The 12,240-nt window shown below is 41.1% G+C and overlaps 1 protein-coding gene across 1 annotated transcript in view; it reads right to left on the reverse strand.

Moving 5' to 3' along the window:
• Positions 1-12,240, reverse strand: part of DHRSX (dehydrogenase/reductase X-linked) — a 167,361-nt gene that overhangs the window by 32,283 nt on the left and 122,838 nt on the right. The gene's annotated exons all lie outside the window — the stretch shown is intronic.

Genomic DNA, 12,240 nt, shown 5'->3' on the forward strand with positions numbered 1-12,240 from the left:
TACCTCTTGAGGCTCCTATACCCCTTGCTCAGTCTGGGTGCTGAATCTGCCTTTGTTTTGAGACAGACTTTTTAGGAACTGCTGATTAGCTGGGTTTCACTCCAGGCAGGTAGGACTATTTTTTGAATTAGCAGACCAGTTCTGGGCAAAATAGCAGGTACGTCACATAAAATGCTCACCCCAATATGGGCCTCAGCGTTGCTTCCACAAATGCCTAATCCAGGCCAATTCATTCTTGTAACTACCACGGGCCTCTCATTGCACCATTTCTGGGCTTAGCAGAACCAGAGGTAATGCCCAGCATCACGGGCAGCTCACAGGCAAAGCAGGCAGGTGCTCGCAGCAGCAGGCTCCTGGGGGCATCAGCAAAACAGCCCTGGCCCTCAGCCTCTTCTAGCTCTGCGGAGCCTGGGGAGATGTGCTGCTTGCTGCTGCTGATACGGAGACTGGGGTTAGAGCCCGCCGGGCAGCAGCTACCGCTGGCGGAGCAAGGAGGAGGAGCACCCACCTGGGGGCAGATCTCCCTGTCCCAGCTCTCACCTTCCTGACGCCTCTTTGCCCTCCTGCTGCCGGGACAGCAGCAGCCTTAGCACAACAAGCAACAAAGCTGGGGATGCTCCCATTCTGCAAAAAAGCCTGCCTTGAGCTTGCTGTGATCATTATCACATGCGAAGCTTTTGTTATGCAAAGACCAAGAAGCAAAATTTCTCAGAATTCTTTTCATAATCTAATTTTCATCCAAGATCTATAATATTCTGTATGCTTCACCATAGAAACACCTGGATAGCAGCAAACAGGTTGGTTCTCTGCAGAGACATAAGGTTACTGAAGCAATTCAAGTGTAAGCATTAGCTAACTGGTCTCAGAGACTAGGAGACACAGTGGTATTTCTTACAGCTCAGCTGCAGGAAGTAAAAGACAGCAGCACTAAATCTCCAGTTCCTATTTTTTTTTCTTCCTGCTCTATTCTTGTTCAAGAGAAACATAAACAAGTAGGCAGTGAAAGCATTATATAATTTGAGAGAGAATAAAAAATGTCAGGGAATCATAGAAAGCCTTCATGCCAAGCAATGGCCCGAGCTGTTATGTGCTGGATAACATAGCTCCATCATCATAAGGATATCACCTGCGCCTCAGGGTAAAATGGGCTATTTTAAAAATAAAGAACAATCACTGCGTGACTAGAAAAGTGACTTGGCATTAGTCAGGGAATTGCAGTTATATTTTATATTCAGCACTGTCCATATCCTCATCTGAAACACTCGAAATATCACTGGCTGCTTCATGCACATTTCAGCCCTTTTAACTGGCCATATTCCTGGCCACAACCAGCTTCCCTTGGACAGCAGTTCACAGAAGATCTAAGGCTGTCCGTGAGAAGCATTTATTGGAACCAGCCTCCATCAGCCTGCTGTGTTGGCATTTCTCAACTGGTGCCACCATCCCCCAGAAGGGGGGAACACAAGCTTGGGCACGGGACAAAACTTACTGTGTTGAATTACAGTGATCCTGCCTGGCAGGCAGATCACGGAGGAGCAGGGTTAGGGACTACTCCAACTTGTTCCATATGGGTCTAGTCTGGCCTTCAGTAACCCTCAGGATCCACGCAGAAGGATGCTAAAAGCTCCCTACAACTCCCCATTCCCACATGCTGGGTGAGTGCTGTTTCGACTTACCTTGTGGCAATGAAGCACGAACTACAAGGACCGGATCCTCAAAAGCCTTGTACTTTGCATGTATATCTATGTCAGGGAAACATGAGTGCTCAGAAGATATAAAAAGCCATCCAATCAGTGTGGAAGCCTTTTATATCACAGTGCAGGGATGCAAATGATCTCTAAGGCAGCAGAGAGCGAGACTTCAGTAGTATTCTACAGGGATGGAGGATGTAAAGCTTGATACGCAACACAGACGCTTTTGACAGCACCTCCACACTGATTATCACACTCTTTCTACTTTTTGTGTGCATACGAATTTTGCTTTTCAGGAATCTGATATCACTGGACTGTATAAAACAGAGGAATAATCTGTGACAGGAATTGATGAGTATCTTGATTGAACCACTATTTTATTTGTGAGGCCCTGTCGTATTAGATTTATGTGCTACCTAACATTGATTCATGCTATTTAAATTACACACTGGAAGAAAAAAAATGGTTACTTAGTTTCACTGCATGTAGTCTTTGTTTATGAACCAGAAAAATGCCTCATCGCCTTCACATATGCTCTTGCACCATAACTGCATCTCCTATGCACTTACTTATTCCTACACATGCAATGACCTGGCTTAGAAGTCTATTCATCTAGATCTAGTTTTTCTCTTGGCTCTCTATGCTCTTTCTATATAACTTCAGCATTGAATGAAACTGTAATTGTACATTAAATATAGTAATAGCATTGGCAAGATTACACATTTCCACATCCATTTGCTTTTCTGAAGACTCTAAAAGCCTGTTAAAATGAGAGGTTATACAGGAAGCTAAACAAAATAGAGCTTGTGAGCAGTATGCAGCTTGCCAGCCAACTTAACTAGCACAGCGGCTGACGAGGGGCACGTCTGGCCTCCTCTGCAGGCTATCGATGCCCCACAACAAGACAAGTTCTCAGTGAGAGCTACTGTGCCTCCTAACTGGGCAAAGGACTGCCAGGCAGATGGGTCATACACACACTGCCTACTTCACCCAAAAGCCAGGAGATGAAGGTGACCAACAGGCCGGGTTCTGTCATAACGAATACTACCAAGCTGCCTGGCTAGGCCAGACAGCACATGCCACGACCATGGCAGGCCACTGCACAGTCTAGAGCTGGCAAAAGTGTGGAGCAGAGGAGGCAGAGAGCATGGATTTGGTAGGAAGAAGATCCGTGGGAAAGAGCGGAGTGGCTGGTGGTCCACTGCAGAAGCTCATGCCCATGCACTCATTTGAGGACTGCAGTGCTCACTCTTCCTACTGCGGGAAGGAGTCTCCCCTGGCAGGGGATCCTGGTAGCGTTTGGCCTTGATGGTGCAGAGGAAATAGGACAACTTGCAGCTCACTAAATGGAAACTAGAGAAGTTAAAGCAGAAAATTTAATTTGTTGTTTTGAAATCTGCCCAAGAAAGCAGCAATATACAATACCGTGATTTCTTCTTCTTTTAAAATGAACATTTCATTGATTCTACCCTGAAGAATAAAGGATCAGGATAAGGCATGATATGCATTTGCTGTACAAATAACTTTTAGTAGAAATAACTGTTTTCATGTTAAGATTTTGTTTGCAACATAGATCGGCGGATCCCCAAATTAGAGAAAAGAAATAGATTATTTTGTATTTTTGCCAAAATAAAAAGTATTCAATTTTGGAGTGAATGCATTGTGTTTTGGTTATTTCTTTCTTCTTTTTCCAAGCAGTTTCCACCAGAAGCTGATTTTACAACGCATCTCCATGGAGCTGTCTCCAAATGCAGTCTTCCTGGCATGCTGGGGCAATGTATTTGTACAAAGTAATAGAAGCCAATTTTCAAACTGGAGCCTGCAGTAGCTAATTAGGTGCTTAAGCATGGAGTCAGTAGTTACTCGAGTTTGAAAACTGGATCCTTGTTTACGGCTTCCTGAGACCACCACTTTTACCCTGATTTATTTTTCTGGCTGGCATTAGTTCGTGTGTGTTCTGTTGAGGTCTCCCACCTTAGTCGAGTGGTATCAGGTTTAGGCTACAACATTAAACCAGTTCAGGGGACCCACTGAGTAACGGGGTGCTAACAGTACAGTTTTTCTGACAGGAACCTCTTTTACTCTACACTTGAGTTGTACACGTCATCTTCCCACCAATCATCACACTCCCAAATTTCCAGTGTGTTAATCTGGCTGCAGGGCAGAACGCACTAGGATCAAACTGCAGAACAACCAGATTGCCGTGTGCTCCATTAAAAGACAAGTGATGCAAAACATGGGTGACATGCTGGGGTTTCTAATGAAAGGCCACACAAAATTTCAATACATGCCTTAGGATGAATCAGTGAATTAAGCAAAACAGACTTGCTGTATTAAAATGACTTGAGTTTCTTAATGATTTATGTATTAATCTTGCAATACATCATCACCATTGCTTAGTCAAGAATATAAAGGCTATTATTAAACACTCATAAAGCTTTCTTAGTCGTAAATTTTCTTTCTCTAGGGAATGCAATGCAAGATTTTTCAAGATTTCTGATAGATCTTGCAGCTTGCTTAAGGCAGCTACAGAATTATATTGTGGAATATAGGTACATATTTTCTGACTCTCATATTCTGGGTTCTAAATATTGAAATATTAGATTCATGCAGATTTTATGACTGTACTACAACTATTCGTCCTGTGTATACATGTGTTAAGTCTCATGTATTGTGATTTTCCAATAATAAAAAAAATGAAAACACAGAGACAGAAAAAAAAAACAGTTAGAAAAAAATGGAATATGCATATCGCCACTGAAAAATAATGTCTTGCTAATTGAGAGAAAAGAGCATATGTATTAGTAAAAAATATCCAAAATCTAGTTAACGTATCTAGACTGTGTTATAGCTGTGTTTTGTACTGTAGTTGTCTTCTTACTAATTGCAGCTCCTGCTAGGGCCTTACTCATTTCGCATACATGCCCGGGTGCTTTTTTGGGTGTCAGCTGGCCAATTACTTCTTCATGTATATTTTGTGTATTTTCTTCATATCTAGCTCTAAAAAAAAAGTGTTTATACACTTGTAAATATTTATACATATAAAAGTAAAGGCAGCCTTAGCACACTCCCATTTATTTGAACTTGGGCAGGCTGTGATGGGCACCCTGGAAGGGAAGGATACTAGACTGATAAATTAAATGAGTGGTTCTACACAAACTGAAAAGCAAACACTTCATGTGTTGACAGCTACAGAGTTACTCGAACAACCAGCAGCAGCCTGCACTTTTCCAACCAGCCTGGCTGGGTGTATTGTGCTGACCCACAGACAAAGTAATGCCGGAGACTAACCACATCCCGGAGCATTTCCCTCTCCCTGCAGTAAGCCACTCCATGTGCTGCTCCCACAGCTTTGGCCAGAAATGATTTTGGTTGGAAAGCTTTCAAGAAGGGGTAAGATAGTGTATTTCTCCCCCAAATTAGAGGACAAGCATAAAAGCCCAGAGACGGCAGCTGCTGATGGCCTAATTAGCAGTAGCTCGCTTCTCTGCAAGCCAGTGAAGCTTGGGCTTCATTCAGAGTCCCGTAACAGCCACAAAACAGAAGCTGCTCCTTCGCTCAAAAAAAATTTGTTTCTCAACTTGCAGCTCTTTGCTGCATAAATCCATGCCATTCAGGGACTAGCCTGCTGCTTATTGCATGTAAGAAATGCTGTCTGAAATTACTGCCTTTAGAGGATCTAGTGATGGGACCTGGAAGGCCCACACTATTAAAAATATGTCTAAGAGGTAAAATCAGTAGGGGCTTGTAATCACGGGCATTACTGCTATCCTGGTGAAATGAATGCATCATTAGCTACTGCTGAACCTTCCTCCTGATGTAGGTAGGTGAGATGTCAGGAGCCCTCCTTTTGCTCTGTGGATTCCCTTGCTACGTGCAGCTCCTTTGCTGCGTGCTGATTGCAAATTCCCAAGTGTATGGACACAAAGGCTGTTGTTCTCAAAGCCTGAGCAGAAACAATTGTTTATAAAAAACAGTCTAACTTTTCTCTCTGAGTTAAAATACCTCTTTTCATAGAGAATGATGTAAACTGATTCTTATGAGGTACCATTTTCTACAGTGGGTTTATATTATGCACTGTTAAGTATTTTTTAATATTTGAAGTATTATTTGAGCATAATGGTGTATCCCTTCCCTCAATTAAAAATCTCCATTAACCTAATAAATACATAAATAAAATAAATTGAGCAGTGTTTGGCATAGCTGCAGCCACAAACAAGATCAAGACTCCAAGACATTTGTTCTGAGTCCTCATGACCTTTTTGAGTCAAGGGGGAAACTTAACTGTCACACATCTTCTCAAATTATCTCTTGGATAATCTCAATCTCATGTAATTTAAGATTGACACACATCTTTTCACATTATTTTTGGATTAAATCAAGAAGAACTCTGAGGCACTCTCCACCCACTTGTGTAGAAAGCTTCCTAACCCTTCTACAACAGAGCTTTTAAGTTCAAAGAAGCCAGATGTCTTTTTATAGTTTCTTCTTCTCTCCCACAAGAACATGGACGCTCCTGCGAGCGTAAAATGGCTCAGTAACAACAATCCAAAATCCTATTTCCATTTTGATAAAATCATCTTAAAATTTGTTTCATGTTTGCAGAGCAGCTGCAGGTTCTGTTTTTTCTTTCTGTGACTAACTGTAGAGTCTGTTTATGCATAAGAAAATTCTGTCGTTGCAAGTCTAGCTTGGTCATCAGATGCAATGAGACGATTTTCAGACTGTGTGAAATTAGTTTATGTGCAAATAATGTAAACTTTCATTTTGTAATGTGTCAAAACCTATTGTCTTGGACTTGAGGAGAAACTACAGATGCAAATATTCAACATACTGCAGGACTGGTCTGTCCTACCAGGCTTGAACAAGCACAAAGAGCACAAAATGTTATGTCCTCCCAGATGTCTGTAAATACAGTGTGGAAAACCCTATGACACTATATCCACTGAAGCAACCGAAGATTATCAACTCTGACACTCAGAAGTAATTCTAGGCAGTCTTTGTTTGTTAAAACAATCTAACGATTTCTACTTTTTCAATGTTTTCTTATATACCTAGGATAAGAACACCACAGCTTCAAAAAAAAATCCCAATTACTGAATTAAGAGTAGAAAAGGAATAGGCTAATAAACAACAACCTGCTTCCTAAAAATAATCGCAGAAAGTTTTCCTCTTCTGTTGGAAGGCACTAGGTTAAGGGAAAATGTGATTTTCTCACTCTGTGATTCTGTGAAAAAAAGCAGCTGAAATATCAATGGGTGCAGAAGGGATTCAAACATACAAGTTCTCTGTCCCCATGAAATAACCAATGGTCCAGGCACAGTGCCAAAGGCTTTGGTTTATGTGAGGCTGTACCTTGCTAGAGGCCTTCAGACATTGTCAAGTGCAGAGGAGGGTGTTTTAGGATGTTTTACTTCACGAATCTAAACAGGCAACCTTTAGCAAAGCAATCCAGTGCAATGCTTCTGTCCTTCATCTGAGGGTTGTTAGCTTGTGGTCTTTTTTCATTGCACCATTTTGTTTTTCCCCTAAACTATATTTGCTATAGAAGAATTCTTTTCAAACTGCAAGAAACTAATAACCAGCTGTGACTCACAGTGGTCTGTAGCCAGCATTACAAACTGGTTATTTTATAATACCATAAGAGACAGTGGTACTTTCTCCATCATCCAGCCTTAGAGCTGTTTTTAAAATTTCCCAATATTATGTCACTCTGGAACACTGCAAAGAGGGCTGTGAGTTATTGGTAATGCAAAAGCAAGTCTTTTCTTGGGAGGAGCAAGGCTTGGGGCCAGAGCCCATGAGATCTCAGTGAAGAGCACATGCAATCCCTTCCCCTTACATAATGCACCAGAAATAAAGCCACATGGGACACACTAACAAGGAGTCTTGTGAGCAAACTCTGAAAAAAACAGCATACAGAATCACAGAATCACAGAATGGTTGAGGCTGGAAGGGACCTCTAGAGATCATCCAGTCCAACCCCCTGCTCCAGCAGGGTCACCTAGAGCACGTGGCACAGGGTGGCATCCAGGCGGGTTTGGAAGATCTCCAGAGAAGGAGACTCCATAACCTCTCTGGGCAGCCTGTTCCAGGGCTCTGGCACCCTCACGGTAAAGAAGTTCTTCCTTTTATGGTGATAGAACTTCCTGTGTTTCATTTTATACCCATTACCCCTTGTCCTATCACTGGCCACCGCCAAGAAGAGTTTGGCCCCATCCTCCCTACATTCTCTCCTCAGGTATTTATACCTATTGATCAGATCTCCTCCCAATCTTCTCTTCTCCGGGCTAGACAGGCCCAGCTCCCTTAGTCTTTCCTCATAACACAGATGTTTGAGTCCCTTAATCATATTCATTGCTCAGTCATAAAGCTCTTCAGCTTCATGCTTCAGCTCAGCGGCCCTGCTCCTAGGGCAGCTCCCCAGCAGCTCAGGTTGATGCAGGCTGGTGAGGGACCACCTCACCCTCCTTCTCTTCCTGCATTGCCTCCATCACCACCACTCACCCCATCTCTCCCACACAAATATGCACACTGTCATCCCAGTGTAAAGTTGGACAAACCTCTTTAATCAATCCAGTACAAAGGTGTATAAAAATAGGTTTTCCAGAGCTCTCTGGGCCTCAGTCTCTATCCTGCTTGGCTAAAGGAGGCTAAAATAATGCATTGTACAACCGGTTCTTTTTTCCCATAACAAGAAATGCAGCTAAACCGCAGCACCTTATACATAATGAGAACAGATGAAATGGAACAAGGGAACTACAACTGTTGTAGGACATTTTGGCAGTACTAAGCCTACTGTGGGTTAAAATATTTTAGTTTTACGATGTCTTTTTTTATTTAGAATATATACCTTTTTTTTTTTTTTTTTTTTTCCAGAGAGCACAAAAAAAGAGGTTAAGAGGCAGCATTTTTTAATCCTGGAAGCAGAAGTCTGCCTTTGAGTCCCTCCCTCCCCTACAGCTTCTCATCCTTACAGAACTGGGCAGCATCAAGGCTGCTTGGTTGCAAAGTGCCAGGATCAATAGCCCTGCTGGACCCCGAGGGTCTCTGCTGAGGGCAAGACGATCATTTTGACAGTGTTCCCGTACCTGGTACTCTGGGGATGTGCGGGCATCCGTGCTAGCTTTCCCCAGACACACTACCTAGCTCAGAGGGCAACACCACTGAAAAGGTGTTGTGAGGATGGTGGGAACTGCAGCAATTGCGAGATCACTTTGAAAAACATTTGAATAAGCGCTCGGCACACGAACTTCCAAGTTTTTAAGGTTCACTCATCCTTAATGAATCTTTCTGCTCACTGGGAGATGTTAAACTAACCTTCACCTCTCAAGGGTGACTGTCTCTGCTCCATATTCTCTGCAAGGCCCTTTTGCCTCCTCTGTCAGACTAGTGCAGTACATTAACTTTCAAATTATCATTGAACTGTCCTGCCATTTCAGAAAATAGCACATGTATGAGATCTATTGTCTTTTATGCTACGGAGGGTTGATTTTATCCGTCCTACCCATGGAGGAGGGAGGGATTGAGTAGCAGAAACATGCATATATCAAACACCTCCAAACATGTTGCATTTTTGAACTTGCTCTGGAACACTTTGTCCTATTAAATCATTAACTGTTATTAATAATACATTATCAAGACCATCAATTCCATTTAGATGAGAAGGATTTTAACATCCTGACCCATAAAAGAGCTATATTTAATTTCTCAGAATGCATTAAATTCTGACATTATCTTTGTGGTGTCACACTGTTACTGTTCTGCACAATAGCAATGAACCCCAGAAGTATCTTGGCTAGGTACAGTGAAAGTACATCAATAAATTTAAAATCAGAACTTTCCAAAGCTAAACACGTATTCATTTTGTGTTGCAGGAATGGATGGTGATCACCTGTGGTGTACTGCCGAGATACTACCGAAAATCCTATTTTTGAACTGATATAATAGCCCACCTGTTTTTTGTTTTAATTATTTCATAATATTTGAGATCTGTGCCTTAACCAGAACACCAGGCCAGCGGAGTCAATTTTTTGCAATTAACACTAATTGCTGTGAAAGGAAGGGATGATTTTGCAAATCAGCTAATCCTTTTGCATTTATATATATAAAAAAATCTCCTGCAACGAAAGACTAAAAGACTAAAATATCATTATGTAGATTCAGTAAACATTTGAATATTTATACCTGTGAATACCTAATCATCTAACTATATATAGAAAAGCTTGGAAGCTTTGGAGAAGGTCACTTTAACTGAAATTTGCAGTGTGCAGCAGTTAGTGTTTCATCCTGTCAAGGGAGTATGATTAACCTTGTAAATAAAATCATAATAAACAATAAAAGTCATTATGGGCCATCTGTTTAAATTATACAACACAAACAAAATCCCATGCTCCCAAAAGAAATGGAATCTATAATAATATTTATTTATTTTTGTGTCTAGATGATTACAATTTCTATCCTTTTCACACAGTTTTATTAATCCTGTAGTAGTACTGATCAAACTAGTCCAGTGACTCAGCTCACTATACATCACTATGAAAGACCTCTGTATTGACTAAAATGGGTTAACAAATAAAAGACAACTATTTAAAATCCTCTCCTTTTGCATCTGGAATTAGAACAACAGTATTGTGCTGCTACCATTATGTTACATAACCTACACAGTTGTTTTTTATTGAATTAGAGATATTGTACACTAGTGGAAATTTTAACTTGGATCTCATAAATTATAAGGAGACAATTAAGAAGTTACAGCTGGCAGATCAATCATGAAGAGACACAGGAAGAACCATTTGGGAAGTTTCCACAAAGTGGTCATTTTTTACAGCGCTGACTCATCAAGTCATTCAAAGGAAAAAACAAATGTCCGAATAGAAGAGTGCTTTGAAATTGATGAAAATATCTTATTTCAATGGGATGCATTTTAAATTAAAGGTCTGGAGTTTCAGTTTAATCAACATTTTACTTAAAAATATTAAATGCAGTGTATTTATCAGGATTATTACAAACTGAATTTCAAACCAAATATTTTGAGATCACTATTTTTGATTTTGATCTGAAAAAATGTATTAACATTTTACAAAAACATTCAGCATTTTATTTTTTCATTACTATTCACAGGTGATATTTTCAAAACCTCAGCAATTCTTCTGGGACAAAACCTTCAACTTTTCCCTCAGATTTAATTGCAACTTTGTTTGCCATCAAAAATCAGTTACCCCCAGGAAGCTTTGGTGAAGGAGACTATTTGTCCAAGAACAAGAGGTCTCCAGACACTTTGCTGGAGAGATTTTTCCAGCAGTATGAAACGTTCTCTGCTACACCCTTTATGATCTGCCTAATAGAAGAGATTAGCTGGAGCTGCCTTATTTCCCAGTATCCTACCTCATCCTCGGCAGAGCTGTTTGCCTACTTGACACCAACTAGGATGCACATGTGGCAACTGGTAGTTCTGGGTTTCCTTTCACTTTTATCTCTGTTTTCCTTACCTGGGGACTGTATCAGAATAAAAAGAACATTAGTTCATTTTGCAGTAATGAAACAGAAAAGCAAGGAAGGAGGGTAAAGAAAGTGTGTGTAACTATTCCTGTACGTAGAGGGGACTTGGAGCAGAAAAAGAGCTCTGTTACAGTGGCTGGGGAGTTCATAAATCTGTGATTCACAGCATTACAGGGCCCATTTGGCATGCAAAGAGAGAGGATGATGAAAGGAATAGTTAGTCATGGAGAAAAACCTAGACAGAATACACTAAGATGCTGCTTACCTCTGGGAAAAAGAGGACATCTGAGTGAGCATGATACAAGGTGAAGCACTTCTACAGCCTTGGAAAAGAAATAAGGTCTTTCTGACTTGATTTTTCCTTATGTTCCCTCTTATTTTTGTAGGCAGAGCACCTGAAGGACAGCCCTCTCTCCCAGACTTGTAAGAGCACTATGAACTCCAGGGAACTGTTAAAGCCTACCTCAAATGGAGAAGATGGCCCTGTGCTTTTCAAACGTTTGCTAAAAGCTGACAGCCATGTTCTGCTCAGATCATATTTTTCTCACATTTTAAAGGCTATTATAAAGAAGATGACAGTTACACTCTTCTACTGTTAGGATGCAAACCATATTACAGTCAGCATGCAACTGCTTAAATCACCTTTGCTAAAATATTTGCTGATAGTGTTTCTGTTAAACTTTCACCTTCTTGAGAACAGTACTCTTCGAAGTAGGGATGAAGGAGAATGATTTGCCTTAGGGATCCCCTTGTCGACTCATGTGATTTCTGTTGAAAATGGTCTGGATCTAAAAGACCACAAAAGCGTTTGATGTTCTTCATATATCCTTCAGCAAAAGAACTGGGAGAACAGTCATTGCTCTGGTGAGTTTGCATTTTCAATAACACACATGAAACAAGCTATGCCCTGCCAGTTTGGAACAAGCTCTGTCCTGCCTTGATGTACCTATGCTATGTCTCTCAGTGGTGTGTGTGGGAAGACAGTGGGCAGGAAGGTGGTGAAATGACATTTGTAGGAAAAAAATAGAACTGGGAGTTGAGGACAGAA

Source organism: Tinamus guttatus, unplaced genomic scaffold (genome assembly GCF_059628265.1).
Source record: "Tinamus guttatus ecotype Peru unplaced genomic scaffold, ASM5962826v1 Tinamus_guttatus_pri_ptg000134l, whole genome shotgun sequence".
Lineage (NCBI taxonomy): Eukaryota > Metazoa > Chordata > Aves > Tinamiformes > Tinamidae > Tinamus > Tinamus guttatus.